The following is a 23,230-nucleotide window of genomic DNA, read 5'->3' on the forward strand; positions in this document are numbered from 1 at the left end:
TACTTTGTAAATGATAGTTTTCTTATAATATTGTTTTTGTTTTAAAATATATATATATATATATATATATATATATATATATATATATATATATATATATATATATATATATATAGTGCATCTCAGCATCTTCCTTCCATTCACTTTCCATTTGCTTTCTTTAATTTCTGACAGTAACTGATCGATGGCTTTTGTTTGTAAACATTATGAAGCTTCGCTGTCAGAATTTAGGTCATGCATGATCCATCTAGATAATGGAATGTGGACTGTCATGATCCCATCATTGTACTTGGCGATAAGAATGTAGGGAATTCTGACCAGTAATGTTCTGATATTTGTCCATTGGAGGCTAAGCACACTGACACAATATTTAACGTGGTTCGGCAAACCGTCTACATCTACAGGAGAAGCCATTGATTATATAGGGAGAGAACAAGATTTACAACAATAGAGGAGGAGGAATCATCCCCTCTTTAGCAACTCTTAACCTCACTCTATTTCTTTCTTCTCAGTGCTGCAATGGCAGCTACTGCTGGCTGTCTTGGCAGCCCACTCTCCCCTACATTTCTCACATCTTTGGCTCTACTTTCCTCTCTCAACTCTCTCATTTTGCTCTCTAACTTATGCCTCTATTTATAGGCATAAATGAGAGAGCAAAATGCAAGAGAGGGGTGAGAATGTGAAGAGTGTAGAGAGAAAGTGAAGGGCTGCAATGGCAGCAGCCTTGCTGCCATTGCAGCAGCTGCAAGTGCAGCAATGAGAGCTGTGAGTAGAGTTTGAGTGAAGTGATCCTCCTCCTCTATGTATTTGTTTTGTATCCTTTCTCTAATCTCTAATAAAATGGACTCTCTCCCGTGGATGTAGGCGGTTTTGCCAAACCACGTTAAATATTGTGTCAGTGTGCCTTACCCTCCTTTGAGCAACTATCAGTACACCACCGGTCCGCGCATAGGGAGCTGGAATCCCCTAACAATTGGTATCAAAGCATATGGTTTAAGTGGTGTTTGATATTGCTCAAAAATGAAAGTTGTCCAAATTGTGTTTTGACTATACCATTGTGTAGAGGAGGACAAGATGAAGCCACTGTTGAAAACCGCGTCGAAATTGGACATCGGAATCATCCGCACGCGCCGGCGAGGAGACTGCCCATGCGCACAGACGCGCGTCACACGCGTCTTCTCCACCCGGATAAGCCGACCCGACCCGAATACCAGACGACCCGACCCACGTGCCAGACCCGGATAATGATGACGTCATCATGACACCAGCATACACAGTCAATATGCCATGTCAGCGTCCAGTCAGCAGACACGTCAACATAGTGGGACCCACCTGCCACGTCACCAGCCGCGAGCTGAGCTGGGCCGAGCCGAGTTGAGCTGAGCCGTTTTAGAGCCGAGCCGAGCCGCGAGCCGAGGGATAAGATTCTGTGAAGCAGAGTCTACGTGCAACCAGATCTGAGATTGAATCTGGGCCGTTTATCAGGCCAGAATTGTTTTGATCAAATCTTAGCCGTCTGAAATGCGATTTGGATGATTTCAGACTTGTTTCCAGCTAATTTGATCGTTTCGAATGCAATGGTATGGTCCGATCATTAAGATTTGAGACCGAAAGTGGTGGTGGTGAATTATTAAAGAGAGATTGCCCGATCAGGAGGCATCCGATGGTCTTTATGGTGGTCGATGAAGATGAAGAAGAAGGTGCATATGTTTACCCAATTACATGTGCTTGACTGCTAAGTGGGCAGAATTTTAACTGCCTTGAGGGAAGGCAAAATTGGGTCACTCTGGACACCCGATCATGTGGACAATTTGAGGTGAAGAATGGAAATTGACGAAGATCAATCTTGACGAATCTAAGCACTGGTAGTCTCGCCAGATATTGAGAAATCATGTATTAAACTAGTATATTCCAGATCATTTATAAAGGAAAGCCGCAATAAAGCTTGCAAATGGTTGTATATATGGAAAGACAGTACGATGGATAGATATGGCCTGAGAAGTTCTGTCTAGGAGATTGGGTTTTAAGCGGGACCAGTGTGACCCCTCCAATCTTTCCTGGGAACTTGCTTAGTGGAAGGATTATCCATATGGTACTATTTTCCTATATATAACAGTTTGTAATAAAACGGTTGAAGACTAGCAGGATGACGGCACAAGAGAACAGTTGGGTTTCGAAGGATCAAAGATCTGATGGAGTGGTGATTTCTCCAAAGAAGTTAGATTCGGTGACTGTAATTTCTCGATGGGAGAATTGATGAAGACCCTGATAATGGAAGAGAAATACAGCAAGGGATAAAGATTGACACCCTATTTTAACTTGGACAGGTGTTGTGACAGGATGAGCTGTTGTCAAACATAAGCAAGGAATAGGGGAAAATCTGGGGAACAAAAATTGCACGAGGGCACACGGAGATTGTGCAGGAGTACCCGTAGGATCTAACGAGGTACTGTAATGAGACAACAGGTGCAAGGAGAAGAAGAGTTCCTAGATGAAGCTCAGAGCAGAGATAGTGTGTAAGAAGTTGTACAACAAGAATTCTCTTGTGCTCTTGATAAAGGCAACAAGCGAAGACCTTTCTAATGCATGCAAGGATGGAAATAGAGCTGTTGTGGAGGCACCTAATTGAGGGGGTGCAAACGCCTGTGTTAAAAGGCGACCGCCTATGATGAAAGGCGAAGACACCAGAGAGAGTTGGTGTAGATGGAGCTGTCAAGCAGGAAGACGTAGAAGCTCCAAACATAGAAATCGAGGTGGAGGATTGCGAGGAGTATACCGCAAGTTTCTCTTTCTATGTAATGAGTGGCAATGATCTCCCATGGTGCATATGGTGGTAAAGAATTTTGTTTTGAAGCCACTTTGAAGCATCTCAGTTGAAGAAGGATGCAACCGCCTATGAAAGGCGAAGACACCTTAAAGAGAAGGTGTGAGGGCTATGATAGGAGCCCCAGTTCAGACTGCCTCATGACAACAGGCGAAGACACCTTAGAGAAGGTGTGAGGGCCATGATAGGAGCCCCAATTCAGACCGCCGCATGACGATGAGCGGAGACACCTAAGGAGAAGGTGTGTGGGCCACGATATGAGCCCCAGTTCAGAACGCACCAGAGCCAATATGATGGCTAGATATGAGTGGACAGGTGTATAGCCAATGAAGTGGCTATGATGAGTATGGAGACAAATGCAGGATTGACTTTCATGGATATTGCCCCCATGCTAAAGATCAATGAGCTAGAATATATTTTCCTTAGACAATAAGTGTGTGACTTGTGGAGCATTAAGACGCGGCTGCTATGAAGGAGCAGAGGGCATGCGCAGGTTCCGGGAACAAGTTGACTATTGTCAAGGTGGTGAGCTCGGTGAAGGCATTGTAATACTCAATATCAAGACATATATGGATCAACCTTTAATGGGTTGCTCCCATTGTTAAAGATGGAGAGCTACCTGGACTCTTACGACTAAGAGCGAGAGACTCACGGAGAAGTAAGGCGTGGTTTCTAGGGTGGAACAGAGGACAGGCGCAACTCCTGGATAAGTAGACTTTTGGAAGAGTGGTGAGCTCGTGATCATATTAAGATACTCAGATAATGACTGTCGCACTTGGAAATAGAAATTTCCGTTTGAGGAGGTGTTGTAAGCCTTGGTGTAAGGCTTGATGAATGATTCCGGACCGAGCATGGTTGATACGCTCGAAGGGAAATGCAGTGTGTCCTAGAGACAAGCGTTAACACTCTTTAGACAAGCGTTAACCACGTTAAATATTGTGTCAGTGTGCCTTACCCTCCTTTGAGCAACTATCAGTACACCACCGGTCCGTGTATGGGGAGCCCGAATCCCCTAACAAAGAATTCTCCCATGAATATCACAGAACCATTGAATTGAGCAGTTCCCTTCCTTCTCGTGATTTGTTGATATATGAGATTATGTGAAGTTGTCGACTACGAAATTTATATTAGTTGCTCTCTAAACACTAATATTAATGATCAAAAGAGTGAAATTCTTGCACAATGAAAAATATAGAATTCCTATTCTCTCAATTTTAAATAAATGTTTTGTGATCACATCTGATATAGAATCTAAAATGTGAGTTTTTTATATCAATTTGCGGGCCAGTGAGTCAATTCATATATATTATAAAATAATATTATTTTGATTGAAAAAACTTAAGTAATGTTTTTGTGAATAATTTTTTTAAAAAATCCAAGTAATTAACCAACATTTGAGTCAGGTTTTAGATTGACTATCATTATATACACTATTATTATAATTATGTCATTAAATTTAATGATCCATTTAAATTTGTCAAGTTATTATCATTTTTAATATAAACTAAAACAATACCAAATTATTTTTTAATTTAAATATTTAGATATAAAAAACATGAAAAATGCAAAAGCAGTTGTACCAAAATAAGTGGCGTAAAAAGAAAAAGAAATTTTAATGTGGTTTTTACTCTCAGAAAAATGTACTTTTCTAACTAATAAAGTGAATAAGTTTTACTCATGCTAGCTTTATATGTAAAAAAAAAGTAAGATGATTGATCAGTTTACAATACATTAAAGTGAATTTCACACGTCTTTTTTATTTTTAAAGTATTTTTTTATTTTTTTTATTTGAAAAAACATTAGATTAATGTTTTTAAATGTTTTTTTATATTTTTAATATGCTGATATTTTTAAAAAAATATATATTATTTTAATATATTTTTAATTGAAAAATCCTCGTAAAACATATTATATGGTAGGTGGCCGTCATCATTGAAATACAATGAAATGATAAAATTAATCAATAGAAATTTAAAGGGATTAAGGCCCTTTTCACGAACTTTTTAATGATTTAAAGGGATTATTGGTTTTTAATTATTTTCAACAAAAAAGAAAAACTTTATACATTTTGTTTGCCAATTAGGGCTTCACAGAACATTGATTATTGAGAGAAATTATTTTATTTAAAGTGAAATTAAGGAATATAGTCATGATGATCAGAAAATTAAACAAGTGATCATCGGTCAATAAAATCATTAAAAAGTCACCTCTTTCTGCGTCAAGCCTTTTGGATCTCCAATAAATCATCTCGTCCTTGAACTCACCAATATATACTTTGAGTTGAAGGAAGCAGCGCAGTACTCATCTGTTCCCACATCGATTGCTTCACTCTCTTCTTTTCATGGCGACGAAGCAAGCTACCACCTTTTCCCTCTTTAAATAAACCGACATTTTTTAAAAAAGAAAAATTTCTTTAGCAACCACGCTTTAGATTTCTTTTGATATTGTGACGTAGTGTAATTGAACTTATTATAATTTTAAACGTTACTTAATTTTTCAGCGCTTAAATTTGCTTTTCATCTTAAATAATGGTAAAAACTTGATTTTAAAAAGGTTTAATTTATAGATTTTTTAAATCATAGTCGCAAAAAATATACAAAAAACAATTATATATTTATGTTCTATATGTGTGGTAACATATATAGTTAAATCAGCTTTTTAGAGTGTTTTTTAAATTATTTTTTATTTAATAGTTTTATGAATACTTTTTAATAATTTTAATGTGTTTGTTAATGCAAATAATAAAATTAAAAATTATTTTAATATATTTTAAATATAAAAATATTATTTTAAAAAAACTATTTATCTTATTATCAAACATGAACTTAACCTCACATACGAGGATTCTTGTGCACTATTTACGGTTTCAACATGGTCCATAATCGACATAAAAATAGTATGCATGTTCCATAGCCCCAGGTCGTCAACTTTTCAAGCATGAGCAAGAAGTGTAAATGTTATCTCTGTCAAGGATTGCAAACTCGATCAATATTTTTCTTGTTTGATGAACTTTTTTATTATTATTTAATTTGATTTGAAGAATAAAATTAAAAACTATAAAAATTTAGGTTAGACATCTTTAATATTTTATTAATATTATAAATATTATTACTGTCATTAATATTAATAAAAAAAATATTATTACTATTGAAAAAAACCATAGATTTAATTTGAAGAGTAAAATTAAATATTATTATTGTTGTTGTTGTTATTGTTGTTGTCGTCGTCATTGTTGTTCTTATTTTTAATGTTGTTATTATTTTATTATTATTAAATTTAAAAAAATTATTACTATTAAAAAAATAATAAATTTGATTTGAAGAGATTAAAAACTATAAAAACTTGAGTCAGATAAATTTATTATTATTATTATTATTATTATTATTATTATTAGGGAAACTAAATTCCAGAAACATAGGTCTAGCTGTGGCTTCAAATCCAAGTTTATAATCATTAGTAGTATTTTTATTATTATTATTATTATTAGATCATTAATAATTTTTTTTTAAAAATATTTTTACTATAAAAAAATACCATAAATTTAATTTCAAGAAATAAAAATCTATAAGAAGTAATTATCTGTTTGTATAGTCCCTTTGGATGTTTTCTTCCAAAGTGCTATTATCTGTTTCAAAAAACCCCTCGATCTCCATCTATTCTCTAGTCATTTTTTTGCCGGATGAAATGCCCAGAAACAACATCATTCGACCGTACTTTGTAAATGATAGTTTTCTTATAATATTGTTTTTGTTTTAAAATATATTTTTCATTCCATAAAACCTTATAAACAAAATATAATTAAAGACTGGCTATGCAAATTATGTTAGTTAATTGATAATATATTTTTCATTCCATAAAACCTTATAAATAAACTCATATAATTTATAATATTTTACGCAGAGAGACCATCCTCTGTGATTAAAGAATAAGGTCAACAAGGTTGGTGAGATGTATAAATATTATTGTGGGGTCACGTAAAAGCAAAAGGTTCCATTTTCCATGGTGCTGGTGCGTGCACCTCCGTTTCTTTCACTTTCAATTGCTTTCTTCAATTCTTGATCGTTTGATTTCTTCTGTGGTGTAAACGTGACCATGCTTGTTTCCTGGAAAATATGGTGCAAGCTCAGCCATGCCTCATGATCCATACGAGATAATGAAATTTGGATTATTTGTTATTTTATAAATTAGGATTGGACTTGGAGAGAAGAATTAATAATCCCTTTATCAACATACATAATAACCGAAGACCAATTTCCTTTTCATGTAAAGCTCAGCCATGCCTCATGATCCATGTATAGTCTTATGTGAAGCCATGTAAAGGTCTTAATCTACAGATTATCATTGGTTGACGTTATTTGACTCGTTTCCTCCTTTACACATTAATTAATTCGTACCATGGGATAGGTTAGCGAGCTGTCAATGAAAATGTAAGGAAGCAATGGAGATTTTGAAGGGGTAATTAATAGTAATTTTTACAAATTCTCGTAGGACAATACTCTACTCATCACTTTATTACTTATTACCATTCGTGTACTTGCAAAATTAACCAACAGTAATCAAGGTGGTCAAGTGTGTAGCGGGGTGCGCGCGCACCACGACGTCGTCTAGGGACAGCCAAGGCTTTTTGTCATGCCTTATGTGTGAGGTGTTGTATGTTGGGAAGGGTTTTTTGATTTAATCATAAAATATTATTTAGGAGTCGCCACTTGCTATTATTGTCACTAGGAACCTATGGTCTGGGAGAGTCTGGGTAAAGGGTTATGATCGCACCTTGTATCTTTAATACCTGATGGTATACTTTATCGTAAAAGTTTACACCCCAAAAATATTGAAGTCTACATCTTTAATACCTGAAGGTTTTTGATATTTTGGTCAAACCCTAAATGATGATCATAAACTGGTTATGATATCAATTTTTGGATGTTCAAAACATGAAAAATATGCAATTTTTTTAATGAAAATATGGTTTGAAAATTTTTAGAATTTGGCCATATGCATGAAAACACTATATATATATATATATATATATATATATATATATATATATATATATATATATATATATATTTATTTATTTATTTTTGAAAAGGGCAATTAATTTAAAAGTTTTTTGAGATTTTTTTTTTAAATGTTTTGAATTTTTTTTGAAATATTTCGGAGAAATCGGGTATTTTAATACCGAATTTGTATTTTACAGAGTAAGTATACAACTCAATATTATACAAAATTTGTAGAAAAATATTTGAGAAAATAGCAATTTTTTTTAAATGATTTTTTTAATTTTTTTAAATTTTTTTGGGGCTGGGCCCGGCCAAAAGGAGATGTTAATTATTTTGCAGAACTTGTGTAGCGGGGTGCGCGCGCACCACGACGTCGTCTAGGGACAGCCAAGGCTTTTTGTCATGCCTTATGTGTGAGGTGTTGTATGTTGGGAAGGGTTTTTTGATTTAATCATAAAATATTATTTAGGAGTCGCCACTTGCTATTATTGTCACTAGGAACCTATGGTCTGGGAGAGTCTGGGTAAAGGGTTATGATCGCACCTTGTATCTTTAATACCTGATGGTATACTTTATCGTAAAAGTTTACACCCCAAAAATATTGAAGTCTACATCTTTAATACCTGAAGGTTTTTGATATTTTGGTCAAACCCTAAATGATGATCATAAACTGGTTATGATATCAATTTTTGGATGTTCAAAACATGAAAAATATGCAATTTTTTTAATGAAAATATGGTTTGAAAATTTTTAGAATTTGGCCATATGCATGAAAACACTATATATATATATATATATATATATATATATATATATATATATATATATATATATATATATATATATATTTATTTATTTATTTTTGAAAAGGGCAATTAATTTAAAAGTTTTTTGAGATTTTTTTTTTAAATGTTTTGAATTTTTTTTGAAATATTTCGGAGAAATCGGGTATTTTAATACCGAATTTGTATTTTACAGAGTAAGTATACAACTCAATATTATACAAAATTTGTAGAAAAATATTTGAGAAAATAGCAATTTTTTTTAAATGATTTTTTTAATTTTTTTAAATTTTTTTGGGGCTGGGCCCGGCCAAAAGGAGATGTTAATTATTTTGCAGAACTTGAACAGTAGTTCATGTTCTGCATGCAACTATACAATTACAGACGATGAGAGAGAAAAATGGGAGGCGACCTGGTAAAGGGGATGGAGTTGCTGTTACTGGCCCGGAGTGAAGTGGGCGGAGGTGCTGGTGGCCGGAGTCGGCTTTGGAAGGAAGAAGAAAAAGTTGCAGAGTAGAGAGAAAGGCTGGAAGGAGAAGAGAGAGAGCCGCGGTGGCTGCTTGGTGGTTGGTCGGTGGTTGTGTTGGCTTCCTGTGGTGAAGCTAGTGGCTGAAGGCGGAGCTGGATGAAGAAACGACAACTGCAGGAGGGCCAATGGAGAAGAAGAAAACGTTCATGGCGATGCAAGTGGGCTGCTACCACTGTGGAGGAGGAAGGGGAAGTGAATGGTGGAGAGGGTGGTGGTGACCGCGGTTGGCTGTTGGGACGACGGAGAGAGAGAGAGAAAGACAGAGAGAACGTGGTAGAAACCGAGAAAAGGCTGCTTTTTTTGCTTATTTTGGACCCGATTTTGCTCCTCTCTTTGAGCCTAAAATCCACCTCTATTTATAGACAGTGGAAGAGGGCAATCTTGTCTACACCGGGGAAAAATATCAGCCCTTGATGCAGTTGGGAAGGATCTCAACCGTTGGTTCAAAGTAGGCATGGTGCACTGTCAAATCTGCAGGAGAATACTAACCGAGTTGGCCTCTTTAGGCCGACGCCGGGGCCAACGTGTTGTCATTCCACCTGAACGGACAACACCCGGAGATAGAGGGATGTCAGTTGATCATTTTCGTGTAAGTTTTGTCAAATTTGGTGGAGTGTAGAGGAATTAAATGCACCTGCAAAGTAGGTAACCTAAGCAGTTATTTTAGAGAAAATTGAAGAAGAAAATGAACAGTACTAGAGTTCTGTATTTGGCCAAAGTTCATTTCAGTCCTCCCTCTGTAAATTTGATTTAACTGCACCCATAATTGACCCTATACTTTTAATTTAGTGTAATTTAACCCCAACAGAACTCGAATTAAAACCCTGAATTTACGCACCTTTTGCATTGTGGTCCCTAGTCTCGGTTTTATCCAATTTAACCCCTAATTGACCATTAAACTTTTAATTTCTTCAATTTCACCCCATGTTTTTGTCAATTAAGCCCCTATAGTTTGATGCCTTTTGCAAATTGGCCATTAGCTGTGAATTTTGTCAATTTAACCCTTAATTGACCTCAAAACTTCAATTTTCTTGCAATTTTGCCGCTTATTCAATCAATTAGCTTGGTAAAAATTAAAGTGGTCTCTTGAAATTCCAATCTTCTCAATTAAGCCCAAATTAGGCCACCAAACTTATTTTTTCACCAATTAAGCCCCAAATAAAATTAATTTGACCCTTTTAAAGTATAATGAAGTCCTTGCACTTAATTAAATCCTTCAATTGGACCCAAATTAATTCTTAAACATAATTAAAATTTAATTTGGCCCATGATTAAATCAAATTGGCCTATTAAAAATTTAATTATGTCCTTGGACCTAATTTTTATACAAATTCGTCCAATAATAATTCAATTTGACCTTGAATTTGCATTTTTTCCATTTTTTAGCATACTGGGGTACAATTAGGCCTTAAATTTCCTTTAAAATTGCAGTTGTATTCCCCGCCCTACTTTCTTCACTTTTCCAGCCTTTGTTTGATTGATTTTGTTTTTTGAAAAAAAATGAATTTTAGACCCGGTTTGTTTGCTGGAAAGTAACAAATTTTACAAATTAAAAAGTTGAATGAGAATGAAATTGAAAAAAAAAAATATAATTTCTTAAATTATCTCAAATAAAATAAACAAGAATTAAAATAATAGAGATCAAATCTAAAAAATAAAAAAATTTGAAAGATGAAGAAATTAAAATAATAATATTTATCATTTCATAAATTATTTCAAATTAAATAAGTAATAATTAAAAGAATAAGGATCAAATTTGATAGATAAAAAAATTCAATTAAAAAATGATAAGGGGAAAAAATAAGAATTATAAAAATAAGAATCAAAGTTCATATAAAAATTAAATTCTAAGGGATAAAATTGAAAAAAAATATTCAAAATAAAATATATATAGCAATCAAAAGTTTGAAGACCAAATTTGATATAATTAGCAAATAATATGACATTTCTAAATTTTTCACAACTTCCGGAAAGTGTTTTCCGACCAAAATAAAAGAAAAACACTTTCCTGGAAACCAAGCCAAATTTTTCTTTGACTGGAAAGTGTTTTCCGTTAACCAACTTTTCTAATGACAAACAAACACAAGAAAGTTGGGAAAGTGGTTTCCCAGAAACCACTTTCCAGGAAACAAACACAACCTTAGGGAATAACCCAGAATTGGGTTATGACAAAGTGTGTGGATTAGGAAGGAGTGGTTGGTAGGTGGGCTATCTGTTCAGATTTTGTAAAAGGAAACACACCTTCATGAAAATGAACATGATGAGAGACATATATACGTTGAGATGTTAAATCTGTTAAATAATATTTATCTAGTCTTATTTATTAAAGGTAGAATGGTATTTTCAATTTAACCTATATATAATTCCTTTGTATTTAGGTTAACTTAAGCACTCATAATAAATAGATTATTGAGAATTCTCTAGCCTCCTTTTATGTTTGATCTGAATTACTTTAACATGGTATCAGAGTCTGGTTGGTCAAACCCTTGTTTTGCTAATTTTATGGAACTCGTTGCTCCTGTAGAAATCTTGTTCACCAATGTCAGAGCCACTGCTGGTATCAAAATCGTTATCATCATCCACTTCATTCCCTGTAGGATGTTCCAGCACACTCAATGCATTCCTTTGAAGCTTAACTTTAGATCCATTTTTCAAAACATCAGACATGAGTTGTTTGACCTATTAAAAGATGGAGGATGAAGATCAAGTTCTGTGCTTGCAGTTGAAGAATTAATATTTGAACCTTTATTTTGGATTCTTCAGCTTCTGTAATTTGGTATTTCTGTTCTGTCTTTGCAATTGTTTTGGTATTTCGTCTTCTCTTCAGTTTTTGCAATTTGGTATTTGCATTCAGTTTCTGTAAAAAAATAATTTTTGAGTGATATTTTGTCTTCTGCTTCTGCAAAATCTGGTATTTCGACATTCCTTCAGCTTCTGCAATTTGGTATTTTTGTTTTGTCTTTGCAATTGTTTTGGTATTTCTTCTTCTCTTCAGTTTCTGCAATTTGGTATTTGCGTTCAGTTTCTGCAATGTTTTTTGGAGTGATATTTTGTCTTCCGCTTCTGCAAAATCTGGTATTTTGACATTCCTTCAACTTCTTTAATTTGGTATTTCTGTTCTGTCTCTGCAATTGTTTTGGTATTTCGTCTTCTCTTTAGTTTCTGCAATTTGGTATTTGCGTTCAGTTTCTCCAATGTTTTTTGGAGTGATATTTTGTCTTTCGCTTCTGCAAAATCTGGTATTTCGACATTCCTTCAGCTTCTGCAATTTGGTATTTCTATTTTGTCTCTGCAATTATTTTGGTATTTCGTCTTCTCTTCAGTTTCTGTAATTTGGTATTTGCATTCAGTTTCTGCAATGTTTTTTGGAGTGATATTTTGTCTTCCGCTTCTGTAAAATCTGGTATTTCGACATTCCTTCAGCTTTTGCAATTTGGTATTTCTATTTTGTCTCTGTAATTGTTTTGGTATTTCATCTTCTCTTCAGCTTCTGCAATTTGGTATTTGCGTTCAGTTTCTGCAAAAAATTTTAGGAGTGATATTTTGTCTTCCACTTCTACAAAATTTGATATTTCGACTTTCTTTCAGCTTCTGCCATGACATCTACTACTAAAGAGATTGTTTGGTTACGTTGGTTACTTGCTGATATGAGAGTTTTCTTTTCTCATCCTACTCCTATGTATTGTGACAACCAGAGTTCTATTCAGATTACTCACAACTTGGTTTTTCATGAGCGAACTAAGCACATTGAGATCGATTGTCATCTTACTCGTCATCATCTCAAGCATGGCACCATTACTTTGCCTTTGGTTCCTTCTTCCTTGCAGATTGCAGATTTCTTTACCAAGGCGCATTCCATCTCTCATTTTTGTTTTCTAGTTGGCAAACTCTCGATGCTTGTAGCTGTCGCATCGTGAGTTTGAGGAGAAATGTTAAATAATATTTATCTAGTCTTATTTATTAAAGGTAGAATAGTATTTTCAGTTTAACCTATATATAATTCCTTTGTATTTAGGTTAACATAAACACTCATAATAAACAGATTATTGAGAATTCTCTAGCCTCCTTTTATGTTTGATTTGAATTACTTTAACAAAATCGAGACAATGATAACCAAGATGAGAGTAACTATAACCTAAGAACACACAAGGAGATGAACAGAAATCCAACTTATGAGCATGGTATGGATACAAAAACAGAAAACAAAGACACTTAAAAGTATGTAGAAAATAATAATGAGTATAATGAAACAGACATTCAAAAAAAGACTAATTTTGGAGGACATGAGTAGGCATGCGATTGATAATATATATTGATGATTCAAACGTATAATTCCAAAATCATAACGGAGCACCACATTGGCCTAAAAAGGTAAGATCAGTTTCGACAATATGCCGACGACGACGTTCAACACTGCTATTTTGGTCATGCATATGAGATAGATTAACCTGTGATGAATACTAATAGTTTGAAAGAAACTGTTTAACTTACAATATTCACCACCCCAATCAGTTTGAACAGATTTAATTTTGTGGGAAAACTGACACCAAACAAGCACTTAAAAATGTTGGAATATAAAAACACATCAGATTTTGTAACAAGAGGATAATACCATATATATGTTATAGCTGGATTGTTACAGCTAGATTGTTGTTACAAGGAGGTTGTGTAGGGCACTTGTGTAAGGCCGTTAGAGTCAGTTAGAAGTTAGTTAACCATAGAAATAAACGTGTAAAGCATGAGAAGGGTAGTATAAATAGACAGTGGAGTTTACGTATACAGCACGAAAAAATTAATAACAGAACTTCTCATTCATCTGTTCTTCTCTCTGCTTCTTTTTCTTATTCTTGTTAAGCTGAGCTTAACAATTGGTATCAGAGCTTGCAACAAGCTGCGAACCTCATTCGACAATGGTGGACGGTAACAAATTCAAGATAGTGGATGAACATTGCAAAAGGTTAGACAACCAGCTGCAGACTTATCATCTAGAATGGCAGGAGTCCATGGCAAAAAACAAGGAGCAAGGGGCCAAGATTGAGCAATTAGTCATACAAATGGAACTACTATCCTTACAGTTCCAACAATTTGTAGTTGCCCAAATAGCAAGGACAGAGATGGCGGGAGGCCATTCCAGAGGTATCCTAGCAACACCAGGAATGGACAGGAACGTAAGTGAATGCATCTACGAGAAAATAACACCAGGACTTAGAACTCAGAGTCGAGGTGAGCAGATGACAGGGCAAGATTTTTATAAGTCAGGGTTCCATATACCATTGTCAAGGATGGAGTTGTCAACCTTCAGAGGAGAGGATCCTCGAGGATGGCTGCGAAAATGCAAGAAATACTTCAGGATACACTCGATACCTGCACATCAATGGATAGAGGTGGTCTCGTATTACTTGGAAGGCAAGGCAGATGTGTGGTTTGAGGGCTTGGTACGAGGTAGTGATTCACATATAGAATGGGAAGAGTTTTCTCAGGATCTTTGCAAGAGGTTTGGAAGCAAGGATGACATTGTTGAAGAATTCAACAAACTGATCCAAGACGGGAACATGGATGACTATATAGAAAGGTTTGAGGAGCTGAGATCACTGATGGGGGTTCTCAACCCACTGTTGCCAGAAGCTTACTATGTCTCCAGTTTTATTAGTGGATTGAAAGATGAGATCAAACTGGTGCTCAAAATTTTAAAACCTGCAAGGGTGTTGGTGGCATTTGAACAAGCCAAATGGCAGGAGGAGGCTAACAATGCCTTAACCAAGAAGACTCGATCACTGCAACGAAGCAATCCTCCACTTCACAGTGGTAGAATACCAGGCACTGTTCCCTCCAAATATTTTGGTCCATCCAGGACTGAAGGAGTGAAGCCACTTTCAGATAGTCTCTATGAACAACGAAAGAAATTGGGACAATGTTTTAGATGTGGGGATAAATACATGCCTGGGCATAGATGCAATTCCAAAATTTTACACATGATAGAAGGCGTGGAAGGAGGAGAAGATAAAGAAGTAGGAGAGTTCGAAGACAGGGGAATGATCAGATAGACGAATATGGTCTGTCATTAAACGCATTAGCAGACAACGACACTTACAATACTATCAGGATTAAAGGAAACTGTTAAGGGCAGAACCTTATCATCCTCATCGATAGTGGGAGCACCTATAGTTTTATTAATGAAAGCACAATCAAGGCGTTGAATGCTACCACCAGTAAAACTACATTGTTGGCAGTTATGGTGGCCAATGGAAATGTCATGCTATGTGAGACACATTGCCCTGCATTCACTTGGTTTATGCAAAGCTATGAATTCAAGTCAAACTTGAGGGTGTTGGAATTGGGTAGGCATGATCTGGTGCTGGGAGTCGACTGGTTGAAGAAGTATTCTCCAGTGTTATTTGATTTCATCAAATTGCGGCTGTCATTTAGAAAAGATGGCAGGATGATTGAGCTAAAAGGCATTTCACAGGGGGCTGAATTACAGATGATAACCACCCTGAAAGAACATAGAAGCTTCAAGGATGTGATTGGTGGGCTAGTAGGCCAGTTCTTTGTAATGGACAGTGGGAAGGAAAATAAGCCAACTGAAACAAGGGCTGAGATTAAATCTCTGTTGGCGGAATTTGCTGGAATCTTTGAGGAGCCACGAACCTTACCTCCAGCAAGGCGATTCGATCACAAGATACCTCTGAAACCAGGGTCACAACCTATTAACATCAGGCCTTATAAAAGCTCATTCATTCAAAAAGGAGAAATAGAGAAACTGGTGAAGGAAATGATATCTAATGGCGTGATTCAGCACAACGTTAGTCCTTTTGCATCCCCGGTGCCGCTGGTTAAAAAAAAAAAGACAATCCATGGAGATTCTGTATTGATTACAGGCAACTCAATGAACAAACCATAAAAAACAAGTTCCCCATTCCTCTTATTGATGATCTTCTGGACGAACTGCATGGCTCAAGCTTCTTCTCAAAACTGGACCTGAGGTCAGGCTACCATCAGGTTAGGATGCACGAGGAGGACATTGAGAAGATAGCATTCAGGACGCATCATGGGCATTATGAGTTCAGGGTCATGCCATTCGGCCTTACCAATGCGCCGGCCACCTTCCAGGCGTTAATGAACAGCATACTGGAGCCTTACTTGCGCAAGTTTGTGCTGGTTTTCTTTGATGACATACTCATTTACAGCCCAACATTTGAGAGACACTTGTCCATCTCCGGCAGGTTCTGGAGACCTTAAGTAATAACCAGCTGTTGGCCAAGAGATCCAAATGTGCCTTTGGGGAACTACAAGTGGAATACCTGGGGCATGTAATTTCTATAACAGGAGTATCAACCGACTGGAAGAAAACCGAAGCAGTGAACAACTGGCCTGTTCCACAAGCTTTGAAAGAATTAAGGGGGTTCTTGGGATTGGCTGGGTACTATAGAAAGTTCATCCGACATTTTGGAGTTATCAGCAAACCCCTCACAGAATTGCTGAAGAAGAATAATTTTAGGTGGAATGATCAATCTCAACAAGCTTTCGATCGTTTGAAGAAAGCCTTGTGTGAAGCACCAGTCTTAGCTCTACCTGATTTCTCTAAGACCTTCTTCTTGGAGACCGATGCTTGTGATTCAGGATTGGGGGCAGTCTTAAGCCAAAAAGGTCATCCTATAGCTTATTTCAGCAAAGCCTTAAGTCCAAAACATATGGGGCTATCCATAAACGAAAAAGAATACTTGGCCATCCTCATGGCTGTGGAGAAATGGAGACATTACTTAGAGCAAGAGCAATTTGTCATACAGAAGAAAGGTCTGACCAAGCTCCTAGGGTTGCGTTATACCATACTATACCGAAAGGGCAGGGAGAACATTGCTGCCGATGCACTATCCAGGAAGCACAACAATAGTTCGTTGGTCACAGCTGTTAGAGAGTTGCAGGCAGTAACCAATATACTACCAGCTTGGTATGAGGAGGTTCATGCATCCTATGACAAGGATCCTAAGTTGCAGACCATTATCATGGGCAAAATGATGGGGGACACAGGAAATAGTGATTACACTTATGCAGAAGGGGTGTTGAGGTACAAAGGCAGGATAGTTGTGGGACAAGAAGGGGAACTCAGAGCTAAACTGGTTAAATCTGTGCATGATTCTTATGTGGGAGGGCATGCGGGTATACAAAACACATTCAGGAGGCTGAAGGCCAATTTCTATTGGTCAGGAATGAAGGCTATAGTGAAAAGAACAGTGGAAGAATGCGATGTTTGTAAACAAGCTAAGGCAGAGAGAGTAGCTTATCCAGGCTTATTACAACCATTACCAGTTCCTAATGGAACGTGGGAAGCCATCACCATGGACTTTATAGAAGGGCTGCCAAGTTCGGATAGAAAGAATGCTATTATGGTAGTCGTAGACAGGTTTACTAAATATGGACATTTCATCGCGCTCAGTCATCCTTACACGGCACAAGGTATTGCGCAGCTATTCCTTGATCATGTCTACAAGTTTCATGGACTACCGGCTGTTATTATCACCGACAGGGACAAGATCTTTACTAGCATTTTTTGGAAGGAATTGTTCAAAAAATTAGGAGTTCAGGTGTTGATGAGCATGGCTTACCACCCACAGATGGATGGGTAGATCGAGAGGGTGAATCGGTGTTTGGAAACGTATCTGCGTTGCATGACCATGCATCAACCAAAACGCTGGTTTCATTGGTTATCGCTGGCACAATGGTGGTATAATTCCAGCTATCATTCAACATTGGGCATGAGTCCCTTTCAAGCCCTCTATGGCTATCTTCCTCCGCAGAGAGAGTGGATTGCTCAAGAATCGACACCAGTGGCTGTAGTGGAAGATGTGCTACAACGAAGGGCCAACATGGACCTTGAATTGAAGAAGCAGCAAGGCATAGGATGAAGCAAGTGGATGATAAGCACAGGTCAGAGAGGGAGTTTTTGGTTGGAGACTTGGTTTTTCTTAAGCTTCAACCTTATCGACAAAATAATATGGCATTAAGAAGGAACCTCAAACTCAACCCCCGATATTATGGACCCTATCCAATTATTCACAGAATCGGGATGGTGGCTTATGAGTTGAGGCTGCCAGAAGGAAGTTTGGTACACCCAGTGTTCCATGTCTCCTTACTCAAGAAAAAGATTGGTGACACAGCAATCGCTTCTTCTAAATTGCCATTGACTGACAAAGAAGGACGGATGCAGATTGTGCCAATAGCCATATTAGATAGGAAGATGATGAAGAAGGACAATCGGGCAGTAACAGCAAGGTTAATTCAATGGTCCAATATTTTTCCCGAAGATGCTACATGGGAAGACCTGGAGGAACTACAAAAACAGTTTCCAGAATGCATTGCACCACTCTTGGCAAACACTACTTAGCATTCATGAGACAAGAATGCATTCAAGATGGGAGTATTGTTACAGCTGGATTGTTACAGCTGGATTGTTGTTACAAGGAGGTTGTGTGGGGGCACTTGTGTAATGCCGTTAGAGTCAGTTAGAAGTTAGTTAACCATAGAAATAAACGTGTAAAGCATGGGAAGGGTAGTATAAATAGACAGTGGAGTTTACGTATACAGCACAAAAAAATTAATAACAGAACTTCTCATTCCTTTGTTCTTCTCTCTGCTTCTTTTTCTTATTCTTGTTAAGTTGAGCTTAACAATATATATATAACAAAGTAACGAAAACCATTAGAGGAAAACATAGGAGCAGGGCCTCAAACATCACTAAATATTATCAAGTAGGGCAGCAGTTTTGTGACTTGTAGGTCACAATGACAGACGTGAAGACTTACCAAGCGGACAAGCTTGACACTGAATAAAAGAGCGTCTAGAAATATACATTATTTTATTTTTGAAAACTAACAAATTAAAAATATAGGAAGTAGTGACTTTGAAAGTTTTTAGGAAAGGAAGAGATTTGGATAAAGCCGAGAAGTTGTTCGATGAGATGCTTGAGAGAGGTGTTAAGCCTGATAATTTTACATTTTCGACGATAATTAGTTGTGCTAGGTTGTGTAATTTAGCTGATAAGGCAGTTGAGTGGTTTGAGAAAATGCCGAGTTTTGGGCTTGAACCTGACGATGTTACCTTTTCGACTATGATTGATTCGTATGGGCGGGCTGGTAATGTTGAAAAGGCATTGAGCTTATATGACCGTGCTAGAACGGGGGAGTGGCGGCTAGATGCAACGCCGTTCTCTACATTGATTAGGATTTATAAGGTTGCTGGGAATTTTGATGGGTGTTTGACTGTTTATGAAGAAATGAAGGCTTTAGGTGTTAAGCCAAATTTGGTCATTTACAACATTTTGTTAGATGCCATGGGAAGAGCCAAGAGGCCTTGGCAGGTGAAGAAATTCTATCAGGATATAATTGACAATGGGTTGTCACCAAGTTTTGTGACATATGCAGCTCTTCTGCATGCGTATGGTAGAGCTCGTTCTGGAGATGATGCGTTTAAAATTTATTAGGAAATGAAGGAAAATGGGTTGGGATTGATTGTAGTTCTTTATAATTCCATATTGGCTATGTGTGCTGATCTTGGCCACGTGGATAAAGCTGTTGAGATTTTTGAGCTAAATAATATTTATATAGTCTTATTTATTAAGGAAAGAATAATATTTTTAATTTATTCTATATATATATATATTATTTGTATTTAGATTAAGATTAAGTATTCATAATATAGAGATTATTTAGAATTCTAACTTTTATCTTATTTTAACAATGAAGAGTTCTGGAATCAAGCCTGATAGTTGGACTTTCTCATCCATGATTACCGTTTTCTCATGCTGTGGGAAAGTGTTGGAGGTAGAGAATACGTTGAATGAGATGTTCGAAGCAGGTTTTCAGCCTAATATTTTTATCTTGACATCACTTATCCAGTGCTATGGAAAAGCCCAACTCATTGATGATGTTGTGAAGACATTTAACCGAAATTTTGAATTGGTTATAACTCCAGATGATCGGTTCTGTGGCTGTCTTCTGAATGTGATGACTCAAACACCAAATGAAGAGCTCAGCAAGCTTGTTAAATGTGTTGAGAGGGCTAATCCGAAGCTTGGTTATGTGGTTAAACTTTTGGTAGAGCAAGACAGTGAGGGGAATTTTAAGAACGAAGCTACCGACCTGTTTGATATTATTAGCACCGAAGTAAAGAAAGCTTACTGCAATTGCTTAATTGACCTCTGTATCAAGCTCAATATGTTGGAGAGAGCTTGCGAGTTGCTTGACCTTGGATTGACACTTGAAATTTACACCAATATAATGTCCAGAACTTCAGCCCAGTGGTCCCTAAATCTAAAGAGTCTCTTCCCCGGGGCAGCTATGACAGCATTACGTATTTGGATGAATGACTTGTCCAAGGTACTGGAGGCAGGGGAGCAGCTGCCACCATTGCTTGGAATCAATACTGGGCATGGGAAACACAAGTATTCTGAGAAAGGTTTAGCCAATGTGTTGGAGTCATATTTGAAGGAACTAAATTCTCCATTCCATGAGGCTCCTGATAAGGTTGGCTGGTTCTTAACTACAAAGGTTGCAGCTGAGTCATGGTTGGAATCTAGAAAATCAACTGACGCAGTAGCTGCTTAGGTGCCATGCTCATGTAGATTTTCCTTTTTTTTTATGTCCATAAATGGTACGTGCCCACCATAATAATGTTTCCTTTTCTGCTGATATTGTCTCTGTTGATAGGGAATTTTTGTGTCGTTAAGATAAAGAATTATATTTAGCCATTGAATCGTCATATAGCTGATCAGATTCTAAAAATCTAGATCATGGTACTTTGACTGGTTGTGCTATGATTCATGAGCATCTTCTGCACAATTGAGGCAATTATTCGGTGAGGGAATAGCTAGTACATTGCATTTTCGGGATTGAAATTTAAAGCTATTTAAGATTGGATCAAAATCCATTCCATATGCATGTGTGATCTGACAGAACATGGCTTGTTTTCTGTCTGCAGTGTCGGCAGTGCTAAGTGACTGCCTCGTCAAATCAACAAGACTCGAGCATTTGCTTACAATGAACCAATTGTCATGGTTGCTGCTGAAGTCACAACTGCATAAATGGTATTCGTGCAGCGAAGTTCTACTGCTTCACTATAGGTTAAATCAATTCTGGACATCGAGCATATATAATCTGCACTTCTTGTGCAATGCAATGCCAGACAACTGTTGTTACAAGCTTTGATTTGATACTGTACATGACAGAAAAGTTTGCACCATTGTTTATAGGAGTTTCCTTACCAGTATGGCTGGTTTTTATGGTTCCCTATAGCCCAATATCAATGTAGAGAAGTCCGCGAGCCTGGTCAAAAGACAAAAAAAGATTTATTTTTCTGTAAATAGTTCTTTCGTTGGTTGCTTAAGGTCAGATACCAGCTGATTAAAGAAAAAAAAAATTAAAGAAGAAAGCACATAGGTGGCATTACACATGAAAAAAAAAAGAATAAATTAATTAGAAGTAGGTTATTACTAGCTCTTTCACCAGAGTTTTGCCGTGGATCAAATAATATTTTTTTAAAAAATGATATATTCAGATTTTTGGGACATGTTTTTGTACATAAAAGAACTTAAATAAAATTTAAAAATTTCATGTATTCATCTAATTAAGTGAATTAATAAACTATTTATTCAACCAAACAAATTATCAAGCTTCATCTCTATACAACTGAAATAAACTAGACTTTTATGACTTGAAAATCAGGCTAATTTATATCTCTATCCAATTGAAGTAAACTAGACTTTTTCGACCCGAAAAAAAAGCTAATTTGTTTCAGGTAAAAAAAAAACATATTTTTAACAATATTTGAACTTGAAAAAAACCAAAAAATCACTCTAAAAATAACTTCTAATAACCCAAAAATTATCTCCAAAAATCATTAATGAACCCGAAACCATAATTCTTTTCGAGTTCAAATCCATTATTCCAAGCAAGTTTAAGGTAAAAACAACATATTGTCTAAGCTTTACTTGTCAAAAGTAAACCATTGAAACAAAAATTATCTATTTTTATGGCTAAAATCAGTATCAATTAGGATTTTTTTTTTCTATAACCGGAATCTAGCCACTTTTTCTTTTCTCTCTCAAATTAGGGATCAAAAAATAAGAAAAATAAAGTTTAGGATCAAAATTGAATTTCATAAATTATTAGAGACTGAAAGCATATAATCTAAAAATTTGGAAGACTAAAGTATATGTTTACCCTAGTTTTAGCAAAAGCATTTGTTTGTTGTATTTTTCTTTTTAGTCCTCTAACTTTAATCTTTCCCTTTCTTAATAAAAGTATTTTAATTGGTCATCGATTTAGGCTTATGAGATTGCATTTAAAAAAAAAAAGTTTATAAAAAAATCACAATACACAGCGGTTTATTTTTTTGCTGAACAGTCCACACCTTTTATTAGAGTATTGCTTAATAGCATTTGAATTTTCGGGCACCAAAAGAAAAGAAAAAAGGGGCAAACCTAAAAAATGCCCCCAACTATTTAGGCAGTCCACAAATTTTCCATTAACTTTGTCGCCTAAGATTAAAAAATCTCAATCAAGCTTATATTCTTCAAAATTCTCAGTCGCCTAAGATTTTCCCCTAGTACATCGTTTTATTGAAAAAACAACATTTTATATTAAGAAATTCTAACAATGAAGATAAAATTAGGGTTTTAAAACTCTAAAGTTAGACATAACCATAGAAAAATCTAGTTAGATTTGAATAATATTCTCTAATAAGAAATGAAACACCCCAAGTGTTTATATAAGAGCTTTAAAAACCAACCGTAATAAGAAACATAAAATAAATAGAAATTATTTGTTAAATGCGTAACGAGTAAATATTAAAATGTAAAAAGATATTAACAGTGTAGATAATATTTTAAGTTTTTTAAATTTAATAAGTATATCAAATCTAAATAAATTAAATCAAATACTTATGCAAGATCCAAGAATTTTGAGTCTGGAAATCATGCCACATCTAAGAGATTTCAATATTATTTTTTAATTTTTAATTTTTATAATTGATTATTTAGTTTGATTTACTAGTGATTAAGTTTTGAGTGTTTTTTTTCTATGGGATTGCTCTTTTTCATTCA

At 35.9% G+C, this 23,230-nt stretch overlaps 1 pseudogene; it reads left to right on the top strand.

Annotated features, from left to right (window-relative positions):
- The first annotated feature begins 18,034 nt into the window (after window positions 1–18,034).
- Window positions 18,035–20,786, top strand: LOC133689491 (pentatricopeptide repeat-containing protein At4g16390, chloroplastic-like; annotated as a pseudogene).
- Window positions 20,787–23,230: the final 2,444 nt, after the last annotated feature.

This window comes from Populus nigra, chromosome 3 (assembly GCF_951802175.1).
Source record: "Populus nigra chromosome 3, ddPopNigr1.1, whole genome shotgun sequence".
In the NCBI taxonomy this organism is placed as follows: Eukaryota; Viridiplantae; Streptophyta; class Magnoliopsida; order Malpighiales; family Salicaceae; genus Populus; species Populus nigra.